This window comes from Symphalangus syndactylus, chromosome 6, assembly GCF_028878055.3.
Source record: "Symphalangus syndactylus isolate Jambi chromosome 6, NHGRI_mSymSyn1-v2.1_pri, whole genome shotgun sequence".
NCBI lineage: Eukaryota > Metazoa > Chordata > Mammalia > Primates > Hylobatidae > Symphalangus > Symphalangus syndactylus.
In genome coordinates this window covers 126,614,926-126,640,905 of record NC_072428.2, presented here as the reverse complement: position 1 = coordinate 126,640,905, position 25,980 = coordinate 126,614,926, and positions in this window count along the sequence as shown.

Genomic DNA, 25,980 nt, shown 5'->3' with positions numbered 1-25,980 from the left:
TGGGGAATGGGAAGTAGAGTATGGCATAAGAACCTGGCCCTAGCTCTTCTCAAATTTCTTGCTGAGCTTCTCTCCGTATCTCCCTAAATCTGTTCTGCATATCTGCAGAGGTTATGACTTTCTCTGTGTTCCCATATACCTTCCTGATCTGTAAGCAGTTGCCATAGAATAAGGGTCTGCTGTAAGTACTGATCCTGCATGCAAGTGCCATTGTTGGATTTTTGCTGAGACAGGTCTCTTTTCCCTGGCTACTGGCATCCTTTTTATTGTTTGCAATATGGTTTTGCTGTGTCCCCACCCAAATCTCATCTTGAATTGTACTCCCATAATTCCCATGTGTTATAGGAGGGACCCTGTGGGAGAAAGGGGTGGTTTCCCCCATACTGTTCTCGTGGTAGTGAATAAGTCTCATGAGATTTCATGGTTTTATCAGGGGTTTCCACTTTTGTGTCTTCCTCATTCTCTTTTTGCCTGCTGCCATCCGTATAGGATGGGACTTGCCCCTCCTTGCCTTCCACTATGATTGTGAGGTTTCCCTAGACATGTGGAACTGTAAGTTCAATTAAACCTCCTTCTTGCCATCTCGGGTATGTCTTTATAAGCAGTGTGAAAACAGCCTAATACAATTTGTTTGTTTGGTTTTACCCTAAGGCTAATCTACTATTCTGGAATTTCCAAATGATCCTTTTATTTCTGGGTTTCAGTGGTCTGGGAAATCCATAAATATAATGGTTCATGAATACAACCACTGAGGTATAAGGGCATTTTAGAATAACCAGTGACCTGGTCACTCTAAGTCTATTGCTCCTCACAGGCAATATAGTTACCTATTCACCAGCCTTCTTGGTAATCTGCAATCATCCAATCATTCTTGGGAAGATATTTCACCACCAGTATAGTGCATTAGAACTCTCTCATCTATTCCTTAAAACCATAGCACCATAAAGTGTTGTATGTCCATTGCGGTCAGCAATGGTAATAACATAAACATAACATAAACAACTATGTTACTGGTTTATGTATTTACTATACTTTTTAATTTCATTTTAGAGTATACCAAATATATGCTAACTGTAAAACACCCTCAGGCATGTCCTTTGGGAGATATTCCAGAAGGCATTGTTATCGCAGGAGATGACAGCTCCATGCATGTTTTTTGCCCCTGAAAACTCTCCAATGGGACAGGATGTGGAGGCGGAAGACAGTGATATTGCTGATCCTGACCCTGTGTAGGCCTAGGCTAATGTGTTTGTGTCTTAATTTTTAATAAAAGAAGTTTAAAAAGTAAAAAAATCTAAAAATAAAAAAGCTCACAGAATAGAGATATAAAAGAAGAAAACATTTTTGTATAGCTACACAATGTGTTCGTGTTTTAAGCTGTTATTTTAAGAGTCAAAAAGTTAAAAAACTTAGAAGTTTATAAAGTTAAAATGTTATTTAAATAAAGGTTAATTTACTGTTGAAGAAAAAAATATTTTCAAATAAATGTAGTATAGCCTAGGTGCACAGTGTTTATAAAGTTTGTAGTTGAATACAATAATCTTATAGGCCTTCACATTCACTCACTGACTCACCCAGAGCAACTTACAGTCCTGCAAGCTGCATTCATGGTAAGTGCCCTGTACAGGTGTATTAATCTTTTCTACATCATTTTTACTGTACCTTTCCTCTCTTTAGATATGTTTAGACATGTCACTATTGCTACAGTGTTGCCTACACTAACATGCTGTACAGGTTTGCAGCATAGGAGCAATAGGCTCTACCATCTAACCTAGGTATGTAGTAGGCTAAACCATCTGGGTTTGTGTGAGTGTACTCTGTGATGTTCACACCACAACACAGTTTCTTAGAATGTATTATCATTACTAAGTGACATATAACCGTACTGCAGAGAAATCATAGATTTCTTTGGATAACAGGGAATTTCCTGACTGAGAGTCAGCTGGAAGGTAGAGTCAAATCATTCAAATCAAATCATTGACTCTAGGTTAAATGGGTAAGGATAGTTGGTATAGTTTATTCTATCAATAGGCGTAGTAACAAGAGGAAGGAGATGGGAGAATAACTTGAACAGTAACAAAATAAATGATTCAATTATGATAAGTGTACTCATGGGTGAAAGAAAAAAATCAATGAAGAAAAAAATGGAGACATAAATTAAATGGAGTTGGGAGAGAGGAACAGATAAGGCAACCAAACATTTCTTTAAGAGTAAAATAATGTCCAAAAATAATATTCATTGTTTATTATTACAAGACCTTAGCCATAATTATCTATGTGGATGGAATCCTGGGCATGGGCCTTTTTGTGAACCCTATCAGGCCAAGACCTTCACTTACAAAATTGAGGTGAGCCTCCATGATCTTTATTTCTATAGGTCAATACACTCAGGTGACATTTACAATCCTACTAATACATAATATTAGGAAAGATGAATCCAAGTTTCTCTCTAAATTCTAGAGCATCCCTTGCCTTTGGTCTTCACATCTCTAGGTTTTTATAGGAGAGAAGTCAGGATGGGAGAAATAAAATCTTCCAAGTACAAGATGGTTCCAGGATTGCTTTTGTCATAATTTCTGCAAAGAGCAGTTCATCAACATCTTCCAGTGGAAAGGGCACTTAAATTTAAAACCTGAAGCATTGGTAGGTACTAGTCAGTGAAGAAAAGGAGGATCATTCCAGAAAGTGGAATGGTAAGTGCAATTGCCTAGAGGCAATAAGGAACATACTACTTTTGAATGACTGAAAGTAGTTCAGGGTGGTAGTAATAAATCACGAGTAGTGGTGCAGGATAAGGCAAGAATAGATGAAGAACCAGACATTGCAAAATCATATAGGTCCTAATAGGGAATTTTGTACCTTGTCTTAGGGCAATGAGAAAACACTGAAGGAGTTTTAAAAGGATCCTGAAGGCTTAGACATGTTTTTAGAGAAACATCACTTGGGTTGCAATATAAAAAGCTGACAGAAGACGACTATGGCTGGAGTCAGGGAGCCTTCTTTTTTTTTTTTTTTTCTTGAGACAGAGTCTCGCTCTGTCGCCCAGGCTGGAGTGCAGTGGCGCAATCTCGGCTCACTGCAAGCTCCGCCTCCTGGGTTCACGCCATTCTCCTGCCTCAGCCTCTCCGAGTAGCTGGGACTACAGGCGCCCGCCACCACACCTGGCTAATTTTTTGTATTTTTAGTAGAGACGGGGTCTCACTGTGGTCTCGATCTCCTGACCTCGTGATCCGCCCGCCTCGGCCTCCCAAAGTGCTGGGATTACAAGCGTGAGCCACTGCGCCCGGCAGGGAGCCTTCTTAAGAGTTGTGGTGGGATCATGATGACCTCAGTTTCTTTAGTGAAACTAAGGTAAGAATTGTCTATAAATTAGAGGGGAAGATTTGTTAAAGAGGACAAACTATCCTGTTTCTAAATATCTACCTTTCCTAAAAGGATGAAGAAAATTGACATGGCTTGGCTTTGTGTCCCCAACCAAATTTCATCTTGAATTATAGTTCCCATAATCCCCACATGTCGTGGGAGGGACCAGGGGGAGATAATTGAATCATGGGGGCATATTCCGCCATCTTTTTCTTGTGATAGTGAGTTAGTTCTCATGAGATCTGATTGTTTTAAAAGGGGCTTTCTCCTTCACTTGGCTCTCATTTCTTCTCCTTCCTGCTTTCATGTGAAGAAGGACATGTTTGCAGTTTCCTCTGTAGTCTCAGGCATTTTGCACTTAATGGTCAAAGAAATGAGAGACTTCACTTAAGCTACTATTCTTCAAATTCTTCAATCTATTGTCTTCTGAGAAACACTCCGTGGAGGATAGGAGGAAGATAAATATTAGGTTGTTGCTCAACTATTATTTAAATAATAAGCGTCAGTCAGGATGGACTGTTTTATATTGTCAAGATGAACAAACCCAAAATGCGGGAAGCTTAACATATCAAAATTTCATTTCTTATTCCTGGTCTGTGTTCAATGTGGGCTGATGGGGGTTGCAAGTCATCACAACTGCTCAGGGAACTGACATAGTAAAGCTTCATACTAGCATATGCTTCCCAGTTCTCAGATCACTACAGAAGTGAAGGGGACATGATGAATTCCCTCCTTGGCCTTTAAAGGGTCCATCTGGAAATGATACATGTCACGTCTCTTCACATTTCATTGTCCAAAGACAGACTTGACTTCAAAGTATGATATGGAAGCCATGGGGCTGGAGAGTGAAAAGCTATACATTTGGGGTGAACACCACTAATAACCGCATATAATATCTTGTTTCTTATTGGCTACTGCTTCTTCTGTGCATGCTCACATGACTGAGAAACTTGGAGCAGAAAAAAAAGAGTAGGTTTCAGTGAATAGAATCCCACCACACTCTTGTAAATACTTGAAAGGTATAATCAAATGTAGTTGATGATTGCTTGGAGGTCAGAAGGAGGGAGAATAAGTAATCCAGGAAAATAGTTTCTGTTTTGGAGAATCTAGCAAGCGGTGGTGCCATCTTAAACATGTTAGCCCACGCCCCTGAAGTCTTTCTAAATTCTGTATCCTGTGTTATATTACACTTCCAAATATTGCCATATACCACTGCAAATCCTAGAATGGGGGAAATATGTATGACTTTTGGAATTGTGAGACATAATACTTGATAATATATAAAATAAGCTTGATAAAATACTTGATAATGTATAAAATACTTGATAATACCAAAAACAAAACAAATATCTTTGAAATATTTCATATCTTTTCTTAACAGATGTAAGAAAATGACCAGTGCCTTTTCATGGAAAGATCTACCAGGTCCATGTGAGATCACACTATTCCTCCTATCTTACCAACACAGCCTGTCCCAGCATTGCCCACCTCATTTTAGCCACTTTTTCCTTTGGAGACTTTCATAGAGATAGAAAACCCAAGATGAAGAGAAGGTTTAGAGGAAGAAACAAGTTCCAGTTTTGCACAGTTCAATGTAGTTGCCTGTGAAGCATCTGGGCAGAAATAAAAATAGGCAATGGGACATGTTGGTCCAAATCTCAGGGGAGTGATCTGGATTTGAGATACAAATTTGAGCATCACCAAGATATAGATAGTAATTGAACTATGGAAGTTAATATTCTTACTTCTTCCTCCACAGCCAGACTTCCGAGTGTCTCCATTTCTCCTGGGGCCTCTTAATAGATTCCAAAAATTCTTTCTTAAAGAAACAACTTTAGTTTTATATTCCAAGTCATGAAACAAGATTCTTTCTGTTTCTTATGCATGAATGAGCAGTCAGAGACTGAAACATTATTATTTTGAGGTGACACTGAAGCTGTAGGTGAAATCAGATGGCAAGAGAAAGTATTATCTAACTGCCCAATCAAGAAAAGTTCCAGGATAAATCTTTACTTGAACAATATTTTTTAAGTGTTTAAGTAATATTGAGGATAAATATGAATAAAATTCAGATTTGGCTTATTTAATAAAACTACTATTTAAGAATCATTAATATACGGAGACTAATAAGGATATTTATAACCCTCAAATATTTGGCTCCATATATCATGGAAGCAGTGTAATCCTCACCACCTCCAGAAGTCTCCACCGGAATATTCACAATTTGCTTGGTTTCAGGTCTTGCCTACATATTTAGGCTTCTTTGGGAAACAGCAGTACTTGTCGGCTGTGTGTGTCTGAGAGAGAGAGAGAGAGGGAGAGATACGAGACCTCCCACCTTTAGTATTTCACTAATAAATATTCTATAAATCAATAAGTTCTTGAAGAAAGAGGAGTAAAACTTAGACAAAGATGGAGCAATCATAATGGTTGAACTTCATCAACTTGTAATCATGTCTACTATTTTGGGGGAGGAGAGAGAAATAATTAATCTCTGTTTGACTATTCTTTCTGCAACCTGTCTTCTCTAATAATGTTCTCTTACCAATATATATTCCTCCCTCTTAAATATTTAAAAGCCTTCTAATTTTTTATCCAGTGTGTACCTAGGCAGTTTCAGCATGTTTAATTAAAGGATTTGCCTTTACCCAGAGTTTATAATAGGTTTATTAATCACTTCAGAAAAATCTAGCAAAAACAAGTTATTATAAAACACTAAATGGAGTTTCCAATTTAAACTACGTCTTCAGTGTTCCATGGATTTACTGTGAGAATGCAGTTCTCGGGATTAACTGTGGTCTTACCTTGCCACTTAAAAGTAGCTAAATGACAAAAAGAGATTTGTGACTATATGGAAATTTAGAGAAAGATTATTGAAACTGTAAAAATGTCTAGAGATTTTTAAAATCCAAATACTACACATTTCCCCCCAACACCAGAAAAAAAACTATAAAATCACAGGGAAATAGACTAACATAAGGAAAGTCATAAGTTATTGAAAGGCAGAGTTTGTATACTTTAATCAATGATTTTTTCATAATATTACTCTGCATAAAATTTATCTTAATTAGAAATAAAATATTTTTCTGTTATAAAAGAATATCAGCATCTAAGACAAACTTTCCTTTCAATAATTGAAAATGCTTATCAAAAAATCCTGTTTATTAATTTTTTGTTTTTCTGTTACTAATATTTTTAGAGTACAATCCTTAACATCACTAAGAATACACTCAAGTGTATAGTCATCATACATAAATGTTTCCGTCTTGACCACAGGTGTCACAAGGGAATTTGTTTGGGTGAGTTTAGAAATACAATATTCTGGTAGACGTTATTTTGTCTCTATCGTAAACCAATAGAGAAAGGAAGGAAGTCATTTGGCCTGTCTTTGCCCTTTCTAAGTTTTTACTGGCTACTGATAATGACACATTCTCTTCTACGTGATGCAGGTCATCTGGCTAAAAGATCCTTTCTAAAACTTGTAATTTTTTCCACGATCCCCATGAATCTTTCATACTTTTCTGGGATCCGCATTTTCTTCCTTAAAACATAAAACAAAACAAAACAAAAAGCAAAACCAAACAACACTTCAGGCATATTTACATCTTTCGAGTAATTTTTAAGTGGGCCATGATGTTTCCTGGCAAAAATTTCTCTCAGGTTTTATGTGTCTGACAAAGTATCTTTTTTTTTTTTTTTTGAAGGATATTTTCTCTTCCTGTAGCATTTTCAGTTGACAGGATTTTTTTTTGTTTTCTGTTGTTTCTTCATCCCTTTTAAAGATGTTGTTCCATTGTCTAATGGCTTGGATTTCTAATGGGAAATTTGTGGCAATTCTTTGTCCTCTTTTCCTCTGGCAGTGTTTAAGACTTCTTCATCATTTATTTTCAGGAATTTTATTACAGTTTATCATAGTGCAATTTTGTGTCTATTCTGCTGGAGTTTGTTCCACGTTCTTGGATCTCTGTGTTTAGAGATTCCATTATATTTGGGAAAGTCCTAGTCACTAATTCTTCAAATAATTTTTCTTCATCTTTCCAATTCCAACTTCTTTGTTGGCTGCTATTTTCCCATTGATAATTGAGTCTCTGTTCAGCCTTTTTTCCACTTTATTTTTACTCTCACAGCTTCATTTTGGTAGTTTCTATTGCTATGTTTTCAGATTTACTGATGTTTTCTCATGCAGATTTCTTTACATTAAATGCTATATTTTTGATCACCAGAAGTAGTGCATGCCTCTTTTTACATCTTCTATTTATCTTTGTATGTTCATGTCTTCTCAAGTTTTAATCACATTTATTTCAAGTTCCTTTCTGCCAATTGCTTTATTTCTTTATTTGCTTTATTTCTGTCCATTCTGAGTCTATTTTCATTGACTGAATTTTCTTCTGGTTATGGGTCACATTTTCCTGTTTATTTATGTGTCTGGTGATTTTTTTTAAATTTGATGTTTGACTTTGTAGATGCTCTCTTACTGCACAACTGGATTTTATTGTTTTCTTTATAGTGCATGAAATTTTGTTTCGCCTGGCAATTATGTTACTTGCAAATTAACTTGGTATTTTTAAGATTTGTTTGGTAAGTTCTCTAGGAGCTTTTATTACAGGGCTATGTTAGCCATACTCTAAGATTTTACACTTCCGGGATTTTTATTAAACACCCTGGTATTCTAAGGGGATTTTCTACTCTGGATAAACTTGAATGTATCCCAGTCTTATGTAAGCTTCAGAAATTGACAATCTTTAAGTTTCTCTGTCTTTGTTATTTTATTTTTTGCCTAGATTCATCAAATTTCACCCTATATAAAGACAACTTATTATTCAGCAACAGACCCAAGGGGACCCTGGGCAGATTTTTAGAACTATTTTTCTGCATAGCTGCCTCTTTTGCAGTAATGAGCTTTGAAGTAACTTATTTTTCTGAAATCAGATCTTTGATACCTCTTTTTTTCTCCTTTCTTAAGGACCATAGACATGTGTTGCTAGTTATCCAATATCTTAAAATAGTAAAAATTTGTGGTTGTATATGGTAGAAAGCAAGATGAGTACTGCTTTTTCTATTGTGACCTCAGTGTCACCAATATCTTCCTATTTCATGCAACATCAACTTATGTGCTAACTAGAGCTTGCACAATGTAGTATTTATTTTTTAAAATGCTTTATATTATTTATAACATTTTCAACCAACCTATTGGCCCTCATTATGTACAATTTTATTTTAAGAGCTTTTTTGCTCTTACTTGAAGATATCAATGGACAATTTTCAAACAACAAACAAGACCTATATTCTACCCTCAAATGGGTCACAATTAACTTATTGGTTTGTATGTTGACTAGATATAGTTGTCAAGCCATGCCACCAAGACAAAAACAAACAAAAACAAGTTTGAAGGTTTAAGGAAATGACAACTGTATCAATGGTAGACCTACAGATATTTTTAAATACTTTCAATAAGTTGTAACCTCATTTTCTAAAGTAAAAATGTTAAATATGAATAATCAATAAATTATTAGAATTGATAAAACATTGTATTTTCTCACCAAAAGCGACTTTATGTAAGATTGTTAAATTTCCAGAACACCATGGGCTGGTCCAAATGAGCTGAGATTTAGTAGCCTTATTAGTATGTCCTCTGAAAAAGATCCTCTTCCTGCTATGAAATGAAGAGTTGATTCTTTGTTTTTTTAATTTTAGCAGAGCGTACAGGGTTGGAGAGGAAATAGAAATGAAATAAAAGCTGGTAGTAACCCACCTTAAAAGAGACCATCCTCTCTAATGTTGTTTTACACAACCCTCTTCTTTAATGACTGTGAAATGTCAGAAAAACATCACAAGTTCCCACAATAATTGAGACAAATTAGGTCCATGTACATCACCATCGAAGCAGTACCGTGGCAGTCCTAACTTCCACTAATAGAAGCTTAGGTGTCTGAAAACCAAGACCTTCCTTTCTTGGTTCCTTCCTCTAGTCATTTACATAGTGCTCATCTTTTCCTAAAGGAATCTTTCTTGCTACCTATCCTATTGCTTTTACTGTGAATTCTAATATTATTTCCATATCGTGGATGTCCTGGGTTTATATTCAGTAATACCAAGTACTATAAAGAAAAATAAAGGGACAATATTAACAAAACCTAAATTATCTAGATACCTCTCTTTCTGAAACTCTTGCTAAGGATCATGAACTCATTTTAGCTTTCATTAATTTTTTTTATCAATAGACTCATTTAATTGAAAAAAATCACATGCAAGAGGGTTTCATAAACTACAGGTAGGTCTATCGTCCAGAAGACACATTCTTTTTTTATTATTACTTTTTTTATATCTATAAAAAAATATTTTGTTCCATTTTGTTATAGATATAACAAAGCTGACTTAAATATATATTTATGTATCGATATCATCGATACATAAATATATATTGTTCTTTCACTCAATTAATGTAAACCTGTATCTTGAAGCATTAAAGAAGATACTGTTTCTCTTTTTTTCTTTTTCTTTTTCTTTGAGATGGAGTTTCCCTCTTTTGCCCAGGCTGTATGTAGCGCTGTTGTGTGATCTCAGCTCACTGTAAGCTCTGCCTCCCAGGTTCAAGCAATTCTCCTTCCTCAGCCTCCCGAGTAGCTGGGGTTACAGGCGCCCACCACCATGCCTTGCTAATTTTTGTATTTTTAGTAGAGATGGCATTTTGCCACTTTGGCCAGGCTGGTCTCAAACTCCTGACCTCAGGTGATCCACCTGCCTCGGCCTCCCAAAGTGCTGGGATCACATGTGTGAGCCACCACGCCCGGCCGATATTGTTTTTTTTCTATGTAATTCAATATGTGTTCTTGCCATATTTAGGCCTCGATAATGTGGGACCAAATGAAGTGCTGGGCAAACTATCTCTTAACTTTTGTGTTGAAATTTTTGGGAAACTCTAGAAACACATGATCTGTTTCTCCCTCTCCACAATTCTACTTTCTATTCTCCAATCTATAACGTTCATCTTATTTTAAATAACATATTTACAGTGTTATAGAAGCCTTGTAAGTCTAAATATTAATACTATGAAATGTTTAGATGATGAATGTATGACTGAAGAGACAAGAGAAAAGTAGCGGGCACTAAATAAAGGGAAGCAGAGAGAGAAAACTAAAGACATTTCTAGGTCGAAGTATAAAGTATCTCGGGAAATCAGTATAAGAGAAACTTCAAAAGAAGTGAATATGTATTTTCTCCAAATACTCAGTTTTGCAAAAGTCACCATCAAAGACTTACTATATAATATTTGATACGCTTTCAAAAATGATCAGTTCTTGAAATTACTGAGTTTCTTATGTCCATGAATATCACCCAATGTTTTAGTAATGACTCCATTGGTTTAAACAGCTGGCATGACAGGCAGATTGTAGCTACTACAATTTATCGTTACTTTATATCACTTGTTCGGCAGTCATATTGGTCAATCATTAGATTAGTAATATAAACAATACAAGTATCTGATAAAGAGAATGTCACCAGATTTGCAGCATTTGGGGCAAATGTAAGGAGAAATGTTGAGAAATATCTTACTTCGACAAAACAAAAGGAAAGACAACGTAGGAGAAAATTAGAGCTGAATATGGTTTGTGCTTCCATGAAATGAGCTACTAGATATAAAAGAAGTCACCATCTCAAACCTGTCTTGAAAGCCCTGATGAAAACAGCAACAAGAACAAAATAAAAATTACAAACAATAACAAGAATAAAACACACATCTAATCAACATCTAGCAATATGTGTCATGGCCAAGGGCCACATTTTAGCTGTTGTCTCTTATTGGCTTGCTGGCTGCTCTTCATTTGACATTTGATCATCCAGATTCATTCTCTGTCATTTCCAGCCTTGCTTTAGCAGGGCTCCCTTTGCTGGGCTGACATCTGGTAGGAATTGACCACAGAGTGGCATTGGAAGATCACAGAGTAGGAGGGGACAGCAAATAAGCAAAGCAGTTCTCGTTGCTTCATTCCTGGTGAGGTAGGGCAGTAGTTATCAACTTCCCTGTCCACAGAGGAGTCCGCAGCTCCTCGGGATTTCGTGGGCTCCTGGAATATTGATCTCTCACTGATCCCTTCATCCTTAGAAGCAATAATAGCTTCCAGCTACTGCTGGCCTCAGAATTTTCCCTGGTTACCTTAATGCAACCCACAATTCTGTAAGCAGTCCCTTCATTAAAGTCTCTTAATTTGAACCATCTGGAGGGAGTTATGTTTCCTACCAAGAACCTGATTTATGTAGTAGGTATTTGTTATATCCGCTAGCAAGGGTTCCATTTATGTTTTCCATTGTGAACAATGTATAAATATAATTATGTGTGTATTTATATAAACACAAACACTTAGATGTAGTTCTCCTGAGGGAATACAGACATTTACTGAATCTGAGAAATTAAGACAGTCAGGTTGATGTGAAACACTGGTGTCAAAATCTGCACATAGTTCCTAAAGATACTGACTTACTGTTTCTGGAATGGAGGTTGAAAGGGCCAACCAGGGTCTTGTTCTTTTCCTAATGCTCAACTAGCCAGAGTAATCTTAAGAGTTCCACAAAGTCATAGCAGGCTGAGTTTTGTTGTGTGAGGGTTTATTAAGAACTTTATAGTTATGAATCTGTTAGACTCCTGAATTCTCCTTTGATACAGTTTGGATATCTGTCCCCTCCAAAAATCTCATGTTGAAATGTGATTCCCCAGTGTTGGAGGTGGGATCTATTGGGAGTTATTTGGGTGATGGGTGTGGATTCCTCATGAAGGGCTTGGTGCCATCCTGGCAGTAATGAGTGAGTTCTCGCTCTATTAGTTGCTATGGGATCTGATTGTTAAAAAGACCCTGGCATCTCCTGTCTTGCTCCCTCTCTCACCACGTGACACACTGCCTCCACTTACCTTCCGTTGTAAGTGAACGCTTCCCAAAGCCCTCAACGGAAGCACAGCTGATGCTGGTGCCATGCTTCTTGTACAGCCTGCAGAGCCATGAGTCAAACGAACCTCTTTTCTTTATAAAATTACCCAGTCTTAGGTATTGCTTTATAGCAATGCAAACAGACAAATACATCCTTATGCTGCAGCCATTATGACATTAAGCCTATATTTGAACACCACCAATGATAAGAGTAAACTACTCATTTCTAAAGCTATTACTATTTTGAACACTTTTTGCTCTTGGAAACTTTTTCCTCGTGTTCACATAAATATGTTTTCACGTAACTTTCCCCACTGGTCCTAGTTCTTTCAGTGACATCCTCTAGATGTCTAATCCCAATGCCACATGATCATCTTTCAGATATTCAAATATGCTTATTCTAATTTTTTTCAACTTTTTTCAACAGCTTTACAATTTTTTCCATAGCTATATAATTAGACAGCACTTGAAAATAATTTATTTCTATTTCCTCAGTTTTTCTCTGTCTCTCTGAGAAAATTCCCCTTATCAGCAGAATTAACTTTATAGTTTCCCAACTTATATCAAACCACCTTGATCTCTGATATGCTTCCAAAATCTGCCTGTGTTTCTGTATAAGCTCCTCATTCACCTCACATATTAGAGCAATTAGTCTGCAAACTCACCATGGCTAGAAATCAAATCTTGCTTAATTTGCCATGAATGTACCTACTCTTGACTATGATTACTCTTTTTCATCCAGACAGGATGAAATTCAGGTCCATATAGAAATGAAGAGGTGTTTGGTCTTGTACATTTTATTTTATCCATTTTTATTTAATCCTAGCATTATAGGGACTATTTTCCAATTAATAATACTGTTTCCCTCCCAGGTACAACTCCTCATTTCCGAGGTGGGATTCCCACCCTTCAGATATCAGGTTCTGATCCTGCTCTGATGTATGGTTAACTTAACAGACTTTGTGACTTCTTTCCATATGATTGCTAAACACTCTAATAATATCTGCGTCAATTTCTTTGTTCTAATATACAGAACCTGGAATAAAACATGTCTTTATCATAGGAAATATCATTCAAAGATTCATATATTTCCTACATGCTAGGGCCTCTGTTAAAGTTGGGTATGTGGGGAAATGGGAACTTTCTGTTTGGTCTGGCTATTAGACTTTTCCCTTAAGTCCCTGGGCTTTGGCTGTGAGACATTTTGTCCTGTTCCAGTATAAATATTTTTAATATTAAAACAAACATACCCCCGTAGCTCCTATAATGTCCCTATCATTATAAGCAAAAAATAAAAAAAAAGACGAAAAGCCTGTAATCCCAGCACTTTGGGAGGCCGAGGCAGGCGGATCACAAGGTCAGGAGATCGAGACCATCCTGGCTAACATGGTGAAACCCCATTTCTACTAAAACTACAAAAAATTAGCCGGGCGTGGTGGCGGGAGCCTGTGGTCCCAGCTACTTGGGAGGCTGAAGCAGGAGAATGGCGTGAACCCAGGAGGCAGAGCTTGCAGTGAGCTAAGATGGCACCACTGCACTCCAGTCTGGGTGACAGAGCAAGACTCCGTCAAAAAAAAAAAAAGAAAAAGAAAAAGAAGTAGTAAAGATGAAAGAGATGTGGGAATACACAGAGTATCAGTCATAGGAATCATAGCATTGAGTGTATGTTTCAAGTTGTGTTTTTACAGCTACAGTCATCACTTGTTTGTCTATTTTTTTGACATTTTTATAGTCCCACGCAGCAGTGAGGTAGCCTTTCACCTACTCCTAGATTTACTGAATATATTTGTTAAAGCATGAGAGCTATAGTGGCTACAACTGAGACATCCTGATATCATAGAAAGAGCACTGGCCCTGGAGCCAGAATATAGGGCTTCTAACTCAAGCTCTGCCTATAAGAAGCATATGAAATTGAATGATTTCCACAATGTTCCAGGTCCTCCATTTCTCTTCAGTAAGTGAGACACTGGAATTTGAGCATCTAAGGGCTCTTTATAGCTCTAATCTTCTGATATATCATTTTGCTTGAAATTCTGGTGAAGGAAATAGAAGGTGCCAGCTTTGCAAAGGGAGTTGAATGCTGGCACAGGAATTCAGGACTGCATGTGGGAATATGTGATTATAGTACAATCATGATTCATCAAAAGAATAAATTCCCTTGTTGGTTACACATACACACTCCCCACCCCTTCCCACTCACAACTTTTACTTCCTGGTTCAGGAATAGTCTAAAAGTAGGGGGAGAATGTGGGTGGTGGGAACAGGGGAGAGAAGGGAGCTGGATGTGTTCTCTATTTGGAAGAGATTTTTCGGAAGCTCTTTCTCATGCTCATTTATACCACCTACGGTGCTTTGATTCTTCCTTGCTGAATGTTTGATTATCCTAACCAGACAGAAAGTAATAAGTCAAAATAGTTATTGTCACTTCTTTTCAAGCATAATAAGCTCCGTTAAAACAACTTTATACAAACACAAATGATAGCTTAATTCTCTGAATAAAACTAAAAGAAATCAAAATTAAGAGACTCGGGCCTGGCAAGGAGAGAGAGGAAAATTCCATAAGAAAACTCAGAACACATTTTTATGCCAACGAGATCAAAATGACCAGTATTAACCCTTTAAAGCATTTTTCCACTTTTTGTTCTCTGATATAGTGAGTTCACTCTCACAGTAATCAAATAGCTTAAGAACAGAACTTATAAATTGGTTTTATTAACAGAATATTTAGCTCAGGGACTCCCTAGTAAAGGTAGTTTGTTCTGGCTATTGACATCACAGCAGGAAAACCACTGGACTTGAAGTTGTTGAATAATTGTGGGAAGCTTATGGCAATAAGACATTGAGATTTAACTGAGCTTTCTGTGGACTTCAAAATTAAATGCACTTTCCGGTGAGAACAAGTCAGCATAGACTCATTTCTCCCTGCTCATTCTTGTTAAGTACAACTAAAAATTCTGGAAATAATGCAAGAGGCAATCAAAAGAGAACACTGAAAAAAATGGGAAGAGGAAGGCAAACTGATTAAAGACCCAAGAACTAAAGGAATGACATAGTATCAAAGCTTCATAGGACCTCCCACCCAAAGAAAGGTGACCCAGGCCCAGCATCTCTAGACACTCAAGCTGCTCAAGCTGGCAACAGAAGGTGGCTATTATGGAATGAATGTTTGTATTCCCCAAAATTCATATATTGGAGCCCTAACCTCCAGTGTGATGGTATTTGGAAGTAGGGCCTTGGAGAGGTTATTAGGTTTAAATGAAGTCACAGGGCAGAACCCTCATGACGGAAATAGTTCTAAGAGGAGAAAAACAGATTGGACACTCTCTTCTCTCCCTCTCTCTCTCCCTCCCTCTCCCCTCACCCCTCTTCACTCTTTTCTCTCTCTCTCTCTCTCCCTCCCACCCCTTCCCTCTTCATTTGCATGCCCTGTGGAAAGGCCATTTGAAAACACACTGAGAGGGCAATCACATGTGAGCCAGGAAAAGAGCCCTGAGCAGAACCTGACCATGGTGCTGGCATCCTGATTTCAGACCTCCAGAATCTAGAGCTGGAAGAAAATAAATGTTGGTTGTTTAAATTACACGGTCTATTGTATTTTGTTATAGCAGCTGAAACTGACTAAAACATTGGCCCAGTAGGTCATTCTTCCTCTAGATAAAACAGGGGCTCTGCTGACAACAACAGCAAAGCCTAGTGGCCCAGCAAGAGGGAATTATCAGATGTTCCAATAATAAAAATTGGCTAAAGACACACTTCCCTTCTCTGCTGCCTCTGAGACTCCCTTCCCCCACTGAGAGACATCAGTAGCCTGTGGCACCAGTAGGAGATATCATTCATTTTGCTCTTCACCAAATATTTACTTAGCATTTATTTTGTGCCAGACATTGTTCTAGGTGCTGTGATATGTCCACGAACAACAACAAAATATCTATCAATAGTTACACTTGATCTTATTATTCAATTGAGAATGTTTAAAAGGCAACAGAATGGGAACAACATAAAGCTTATCATAGCTAAACACAAATATTCGTACACAAATTAAAGTTTAGGTACTCATTTTGAATTTAGTATTTTTCCAAGAAAGTGGTAGAAACCTGAAGCTGAGATTACTCACGTAATTTTCTCTGTTCCTTCCACTTTTTCACTCAGGCTTTGCAGATTTTCTTCCTTCTGTCCCATGCTGCTGCAAACCTGGCAAGAAGTGCTGAGTTAGCATTTCTCATCAGAATTCTTGCTCTCTGTATCAACAGTTATTCACACTTTAGATTTTAAATGCAGTTTTCTACATGACTGCTAAGAAGATTGTTTCTCCCCAACATACCCTGTAGAATGCCAGCTGCCTGCTTTAATAAAAAAAAAAAAAAAGGCATCTGTTCATGCAATGTGGCACTCTGCTCTATGGTCAGCATCCAAGGGCTTTCTATTTGTTTGATTATTCTCTAGGATCTGCCCAACACTGTGGCAATGACAATAGTTTAACAGCCCCTAACCTGCTTAATAAAAAGTGATTTCCTAACTGAAACCAAGCTTAAAAGATATTCCACATGGAACAAAATTAGGAAATCTCTGTGTTATGTTGTTAAACAGCCCAGTGACTGCACTTTGTTGAGGATTAATTACTTAAATATTTAAGACTAACTAGCTAATATATGCTCAGTCAAAATAAGACAACATTCTCTCTTCTTTTTTCATGTTTGCTTCAAGTATAAAATACTGTTAATTCAACTTTACAGTAGTGGGATGTTGTTTACCTACGTTTAAAACAATTTATTTTAAAAAATTGTTTTATGTTTTAAATGAAGTATCTTTTAGAATAGTTTTAGATTTACAAAATAGTTACAAATATAATATGAAGAGATCTTGCATATGCCTTATCTAATTCCCTTGTTGTTAGTATCTTACCTTATTTTGTTGTATTTATCAAAACTAAGAAATTGATATTGGTGTGTTACTATTAACTGCATTCCAGCCTATTTATGTTTCATCAGTTTTACCATTAGTTAATACCCTCTTTCTGTTCCAGGATCTAATCCAGGGTACCACATTATTTTTAGTTTTCATGTTTCTCCATTTTCCCACGGCCTATGATATATTTATCAGTCTTCACTTGTTTTTCATTATCTTGGCAGTCTTGAGGAGTATTGGTCAGGTATCTTACAGTATGTCCCCTAATCTGAGTGTATTTAATGGTTCTCTTATCATTAGATTAAGGTTATGGGTTTTGGGGTCCTCTTGAATATCTGGAAAGCCTTCCCAAGAAGGGTGGGTATAAACAAGCCCAGACTGCAAAGGCTACAATAAATATCTACCTTTTCAATGCCCAAATACACACAAGCATCAAGACAATCCATGAAAAAGTGAACCTACCAAATAAAGGAAATGAAGAACCAGGAGCCAATCCAGGAGAAGCAGAGATATGTGTGACCTTTCAGACAGACAAGTCAAAGTAGCTGTATTGAGGAAACTCAGAGAAATTCAGGACAACACAGAGAAGGAAATCAGAATTCTATCAGATAAATTGTACAAACAGATTGAAATAATTTGAAAGAATCAAGTAAATATTCTGGAACTGAAAAAATGTAATTGGCATACTGAAGAATGCATCAGTGTCTTCAATAGCAGGATTGATCAAGTAGAATTAGAGAGCTTGAAGTCAGGCTATCTGAAAATACACAGTCAGAGGAGATGAAAGAAAAAATAATAAAAAGCAATAAAGCATGCCAACAGCATCTACAAAATAGCCTCAAAACGGCAAATCTAAGAGTTATTGTTCCTTAAAGAGGAGGTAGGGACAGAGACAGAGAAAGAAAATTTATTCAAAGGGATAATAACAGAGAACTTCCCAAAGCTAGAGAAAGATATCAATATCCAAAATACAAGAAGGTTGTAGAATGCCAGGCAGAATTGATCCAAAAAATACTACCACAAGGCATTTAATAATTAAACCCCCAAAGATCAGGGATTAACAAATGATTCCAAAAACAGCAAGAAAATAAAGAAAGAAAATAAAATGGAGCTCCAATATGTCTGGCAACAGACTTTTCAGTGGAGATCTTACAGGCCAGGAGGGAGGACACGACATATGTAAAGTGCTTAAGGAAAAACAAAACAAAATACTCTAGAATATTATATCCAGTGAAAATATCCTTTAAACATCAAGGAGAAATAAAAACTTTCCAAAAGAAACAAAAGCTGAGGGATTTCATCATCAATAGACTTGTCCTACAAGAAATGATAAAGGGACTAATTTAATCAGAAAGAAAAGGGCCTTAAGGGGAAATAATCACCTGAAGGTACAAAACTCACTAGTCATAGTAAGCACACAGAAAAAAATACAGAATAGTATAACACTGTAACTGTGGCATGTGAACTACTCTTATCCTAAGTAGGAAAAATAAACAATGTACTGATTGAATATAATAACTACAACGACTTTTCAAAACGTGGACAGTACAATAAGATATAGACACAACAAAAAAGTTAAAAGGCGGTGAAACAAAGTTAAAGCATAGAATTTTTATTTGTTTTCTTTTTGCTTGTTTGTTTATGCAGAGTGTTAAGTTGTCATCAGCTTAAAATAATAGGTTATAAGATAGTATTTGCAAGCCTCATGGTAATCTCAAACCAAAAAATATACAATGGATAAATAAAAAATCAAAAACAAGAAACTAAATCATATCACCAGAGAAAATCACCCTCAATGAAAGAAGACAGGAAGGAAAGAAAGAAGGAAGAGAAGACCACAAAACAACCAGAAAACATATAGCAAAATGGCAGAAATAAGTTCTTACTTATCAATAATAACATTGAATGTAAACTCAAATTGATTGGATTAAATTCGCCAGTCAAAAGACAGAAGGGATAAATGTTTAAAAAAGCAAGATACGTTAATCTGTTGTCTACAAGAAACATTTTTTTCCTCTAAAGACATACATAGACTGAAAATAAAGGGTTGGAAAAAGATAATCCACGCCAAAAAAGGGTAGGAGTAGCTCAACTTCTATCAGACAAAATAGACTTCAAGACAAAAACTTACGAAAAGACAAAGAAAGTCACTATATAATAATAGAGGGGTCAATTCAACAAGAAGATATAACTATTTTAAATGTATATACACCCAGCACTGGAGCACTGAGATGTACAAAGCAAATATTATAAGAGTTAGAGAGGAGACTCCAATGCAATCATAGCTGAAGACTTCAACACCTCACTTTCAGCCTTGGACAGATCTTCCAGACAGAAAATCAATAAAGAAGCATTGGACTTAATCTGAACTATAGACCAAATGGATCTAATAAATATTTACAGAACATTTCATCCAATGGATGCAGAATACACATTATTTTCCTCAGCACAGAGATCATTCTCAGGATAGACCATATGTTAGGTCACAAAACATGTTTTGAATCATTCAAAAAATTGAAATAATATCAAGCTTCTTCTCTGATACAATGGAATAAAACTACAAATCAATAACAAGAGGAATTTTAGAAACTATACAAATACATGGAAATTAAACAATATGCTCCTGAATGACCAGTAAGTCAATGAGGAAATGAAGAAGGAAATTCAAAAATTCCTTGAAATATAATGGAAACACAATATATCAAAACCTCTGGGATATAGCAAAAGCAGTACTAAAAAGGAAGCTTATAGCTAGAAGTGCTACATCAGAAAAGAAGAAAAACTTCAAATAACCTAATGATGCATCTTAAAGAACTAGAAAAGCAGGAGCAAACCAAAACCAAAATTAGTAGGAAAAAAAATAATAAAGGTCAGGGCAGAAATAAATGAAAGTGAAGTTAAAACATACAAAAGATCAAGGAAGCAAAAAGTGTTGTTTTTTTTTTTTTAAAGGTTGAACAAAATGGACAAATCTTTAGCCTGGCTAATTAAGAATAAAGGAGAGAAAATCCAAATCAATAAAATCAAAGATAAAAAAGGAAACATTACAACTGATAACTGCAGAAATGCTTAGATAACTAAGGTCCTTAGTGGCTACTCTGAATAACTACATGACAACAAATTGAAAAATCTAGAAGAAAGGGACAAATTCCTAGACACATACAACCTATGAAAATGGAACCATGGCTGGGCGCGGTGGCTCATGCTTGTAATCCCAGCACTTTGGGAGGCCAAGGGCGGGCGGATCACGAGGTCAGGAGATCGAGACCATGGTGAAACCCCGTCTCTACTAACAATGCAAAGAAAATTAGCCGGGCGTGGTGGCGGGCACCTGTAGTCCCAACTACTCGGAGGCTGAGGCAGGAGAATGGCGTGAACCCGGGAGGTGGAGCTTGCAGTGAGCCGAGATTGCGCCACTGCACTCCAGCCTGGGCCACAGTGCGAGACTCCGTCTCAAAAAAAAAAAAAAAAAGAAAAGAAAATGGAACCATGAAGAAATCAAAACCTGAACAGACCAATAAAAAGTAACAATATTAAACCCACAATAAAGAGTCTCCCAGTCAAGAAAAGCCTGGGACCTGATGGCTTTACTGCTGAATTCCATCAAACATTTAAAGAAGAGTGAATACCAGTGCTACTCAAACTATTTCAAGAGGAGGAGGTAACACTTCCAAACTTATTCTACGAGTCCAGTGGTACCCTGTACCAAAACCAGACTAAGACAAATCACAAAATGAAAACTAGTGACCAATATCCCTGATGCATATTGATGCAAAAATCTTCAACAAAATACCAGTAAATCAAATTCAACAATACTTTGAAAATATCATTTATCTTTGAAGCAATTGTGAATGGGAGTTCACTCATGATTTGTCTCTCTGTTTGTCTGTTATTGGTGTATAAGAATGCTTGTGATTTTTGTACATTGATTTTGTATCCTGAGACTTTGCTGAAGTTGCTTATCAGCTTGAGGAGATTTTGGGCTGAGATGATGGGGTTTTCTAGATATACAATCATGTCATCTGCAAACAGGGACCATCTGACTTCCTCTTTTCCTAATTGAATACCCTTTATTTCCTTCTCCTGCCTGATTGCCCTGGCCAGAACTTCCAACACTATGTTGTATAGGAGTGGTGAGAGAGGGCATCCCTGTCTTGTGCCCGTTTTCAAAGGGAATGCTTCAAAGAGAATAAAATACCTAGGAATCCAACTTACAAGGGATGTGAAGGACCTCTTCAAGGAGAACTACAAACCACTGCTCAATGAAATAAAAGAGGATACAAACAAATGGAAGAATATTCCATGCTCATGGGTAGGAAGAATCAATATTGTGAAAATGGCCATACTGCCCAAGGTAATTTATAGATTCAATGCCATCCCCATCAAGCTACCAATGACTTTCTTCACAGAATTGGAAAAAACTACTTTAAAGTTCATAGGGAACCAAAAAAGAGCCCACATCGCCAAGTCAATCCTAAGCCAAAAGAACAAAGCTGGAGACATCACGCTACCTGACTTCAAACTATACTACAAGGCTACAGTAACCAAAACAGCATGGTACTGGTAGCAAAACAGAGATATAGACCAATGGAACAGAACAGAGCCCTCAGAAATAATGCCGCATATCTACAACTATCTGATCTTTGACAAACCTGACAAAAACAAGCAATGGGGAAAGGATTCCCTATTTAATAAATGGTGCTAGGAAAACTGGCTAGCCACATGTAGAAAGCTGACACTGGATCCCTTCCTTAACACCTTATACAAAAATTAATTCAAGATGTATTAAAGACTTACATGTTAGACCTAAAACCATAAAAACCCTAGAAGAAAACCTAGGCAATACCATTCAGGATATAGGCATGGGCAAGGATTTCATGTCTAAAACACCAAAAGCAATGGCAACAAAAGCCAAAATTGACAAATGAGATCTAATTAAACTAAAGAGCTTCTGCACAGCAAAAGAAACTACCATCATAGTGAACAGGCAACCTACAGAATGGGAGAAAATTTTTACAACCTACTCATCTGACAAAAGGCTAATATCCAGAATCTACAATGAACTCAAACAAATTTACAAGAAAAAAACAAACAACCCCATCAAAAAGTGGGCAAAGAATATGAACAGACACTTCTCAAAAGAAGACATTTATGCAGCCAAAAAACACATGAAAAAATGCTCATCATCACTGGCCATCAGAGAAATGCAAATCAAAACCACAATGAGATACCATCTCACACCAGTTATAATGGCCATCATTAAAAAGTCAGGAAACAACAGGTGCTGGAGAGGATGTGGAGAAATAGGAACACTTTTACACTGTTGGTGGGACTGTAAACTAGTTCAACCATTGTGGAATTCAGTGTGGCGATTACTCAGGGATCTAGAACTAGAAATACCATTTACCCAGCCATCCCATTACTGGGTATACACCCAAAGGATTATAAATCATGCTGCCATAAAGACACATTCACACGTATGTTTATTGCGGCAGTATTCACAATAGCAAAGACTTGGAACCAACCCAAATGTCCAACAACGATAGACTGAATTAAGAAAATGTGGCACATATACAGCATGGAATACTATGCAGCCATAAAAAATGATGAGTTCATGTCTTTTGTAGGGACATGGATGAAGCTGGAAACCATCATTCTCAGCAAACTATCGCAAGGACAAAAAACCAAACACTGCATGTTCTCACTCATAGGTGGGAATTGAACAATGAGAACACATGGACACAGGAAGGGGAACATCACACTCCGGGGACTGTCGTGGGGTGGGGGGAGGGGGGAGGGATAGCATTAGGAGATATACCTAATGCTAAATGACGAGTTAATGGGTGCAGGACACCAACATGGCACATGATTACATATGTAACAAACCTGCACATTGTGCACATGTACCCTAAAACTTAAAGTATAATAATAATAAAATAAAAAAAAAAGAACTTAAAAAAGAAAGAAAGAAAATATCATTTATCATGACCAAGTAGGATTTATCCTTGGGATGCAAAGATGGTTCAACATAAGCAAATCAATCAATGTGATACATCATATCTACAGAATGAAGAACTAAAACCATATGATCATTTCAATTGATGGTAAAAAAGCATTTGATAAAATCCAACATTCTTTTGTGATTAAAACTCTCAAAAAACTGGGTGTAGAAACAACACAAGGAAATTAATGTTCTCATGCTTGCTAATACAATATCCCTTCTGTAGCCCATGTATTATTGAGTATTTTCAAGTTTCAAGTCTTTTGCAGCAACATGGCTTAAATTAGAGGCCATTATCTTAAGTGAAACAAATCAGTCACAGAAAGATGAATACTGTATATTCTCACTTATAAGTGGGAGCTAAATATTGCATAGATGTATGCATGGATGTAAAATAGACAGTTGAAACTTGGAAGGTTTGCAGGGCTAGCGAGCTGATGATGAGAAATTCTTTAATAAGTACAATATACATTATTTGAGTAATGGATATCCTAAAAGCCCTGACTTCATCAAGATGCTGTCTAGCCACATAACAAAATTACACTTGTAACCCATATACATATACAAATAAAATTTTTTAAATCAAGTGTTATTGTTTAAGAAAAATATTTCATAAGGCTATAGCTGCCATAGATAGTGATCCCTATGATGGATCTGGGCAAAATAAATTGAAAACCTTCTGAGAAGGATTCAGTATTCCATATGCCATTAAGGACATTCATTATTCATGGGAAGAGGTCAAAATATCAACATTAACAGGAGTTTGGAAGAAGTTATTCCAACTCTCATGATGACTTTGAGAGTATCAGACTTTGGCAAGAGTAATTGCAAATGTGGAGGAAACAGCAAGAGAACTAGAACTAGAAGTGAAGTTTGAAAATGTGACTAAATTGCTGCAATCTCATGGTCAAATATGAATGGATGAGGAGTTGCTTATGGATGATGAAAGAATATGGTTTCTTTAGATAGAAACCATTCCTGGGAAAGGTGTTGTGAACATTGTTGAAATGATTTTCAAAAGATTTAAAATATTATAAAAATAGTTAATAAAGGCAGTAGCAGGTTTTAAGAGGATTGACTCCAAATTTGAAAAAAAGTTCTACTATGGGTAAAATGCTACCAAATAACATTGCATGCTACAGATAATTATTTTGTGAAAGGAAGAGTACCTTGATGTGGCAATCTTGTTATTTTTGAAAATGTTCACAGCTACCCCACCATTCATGAGCCATCACCCTGATCCATCAGCAGCCATCAACATCAAGTCAAGACCCTCCACCAGAAAAAAAAAGATAACAACTCACTGAAAGCTTACATGATGGTATTTTTTATCAATAAAGTATTTTTAAATTAATATATGTTAAATTAATGTATGTTCTTTCTGTAGAAAGAACACTTCTTCATCAGCACTTGTTGCTTCACTTTGCAATTTTATGTTATAAAGATAGCTTTTTACCTTAGCCTCATAAACCAACTTCTGTTAGTTAACTTTTCTCCTACTGCTTGCTCATGTTTATAGAATTGAAGAGAGTTAGTGTGTCTGGAATTGGTTCCTTCTGGTTGGTTCTTGGTCTCACTGACTTCAAGAATGAAGCCACGGACCTTCGCGGTGAGTGTCACAGCTCTTAAAGATGGCATGTCCGGAGTTTGTTCCTTCAGATTTGTCCAGAGTTTCTTCCTTCCAGTGGGTTCGTGGTCTTGCTGACTTCAAGAATGAAGCTGCAGAACTTTGCAGCAAGTGTTACAGCTCTTAAAGGTGGTGCAGACCCAAGAGCAAGCAACAGCAAGATTTATTGTGAAGAGCGAAAGAACAAAGCTTCCACAGCGTGGAAGGGGACCCGAGTGGGTTGCTGCTGCTGGCTGGGGTGGCCACCTTTTATTCCCTTACTGGTCCCTTTCCACTTCCTGCTGATTGGTCTATTTTACAGAGCGCTGATTGATCCATTTTACAGAGGGCTGATTGATCCATTTTACAGAGTGCTGATTGGTGCGTTTAAAATCCTTTAGCTAGACAAAGAGTGCTGATTTGGTGCATTTTTACAGAATGCTGATTGGTGCGTTTACAATCCTTTAGCCAGACCCAGAGCGCTGATTGGTGCATTTTTACAGAGTGCTCACTGGTGCATTTACAATCCTTTAGCTAAACACAGAGCGCAGATTGGTGCATTTGCAATCCTCTAGCTAGACAGAAAAGTTCTCCAAGTCCCCACTCGACCCAGGAAATCCAGCTGGCTTCACCTCTCATTAGGACATTGCTCTGGATTACACTTTGTCTTAAGGGGATGTTGTGGTTGATCATCTATTTAGACTATTAAAGCTTTCTCCACGTGAGCAATAAACCTGTTTCATTTTCTCATTTGTGTGTTCACTGCACTAGCACTTTTAATTTTCTCCAAGAACACTTCCTTTGGATTCACAACTTGGCTAACTTTTTGGTACTAGAACCTAACTTTTGGCTTATCTCAGCTTTTGTCATGCCCTCCTCACTAAGCATAATCATATTACCTTTCGATCTAAAGTGGGAGATGTGTGGCTCTGTTTAGGGTTATTATTTGGCCTAATTTTAATATTATTGTGTCTCAGGGAATAGGGACATCTGAGGAGAGGGAGAGAGATGGTGGAACAGACTGTTAGTGGAGCAGACAGAATACACAAAACATTTATTGGTTAAGTTCACCATCTTGCATGGGCACAGTTTGTGGTACCTCAGAACAATTACAATAGTAATATCAAAAATCACTGACTAGGAAAGCATAAGAGATATAATAATATTAATATTAATAAAAGTTT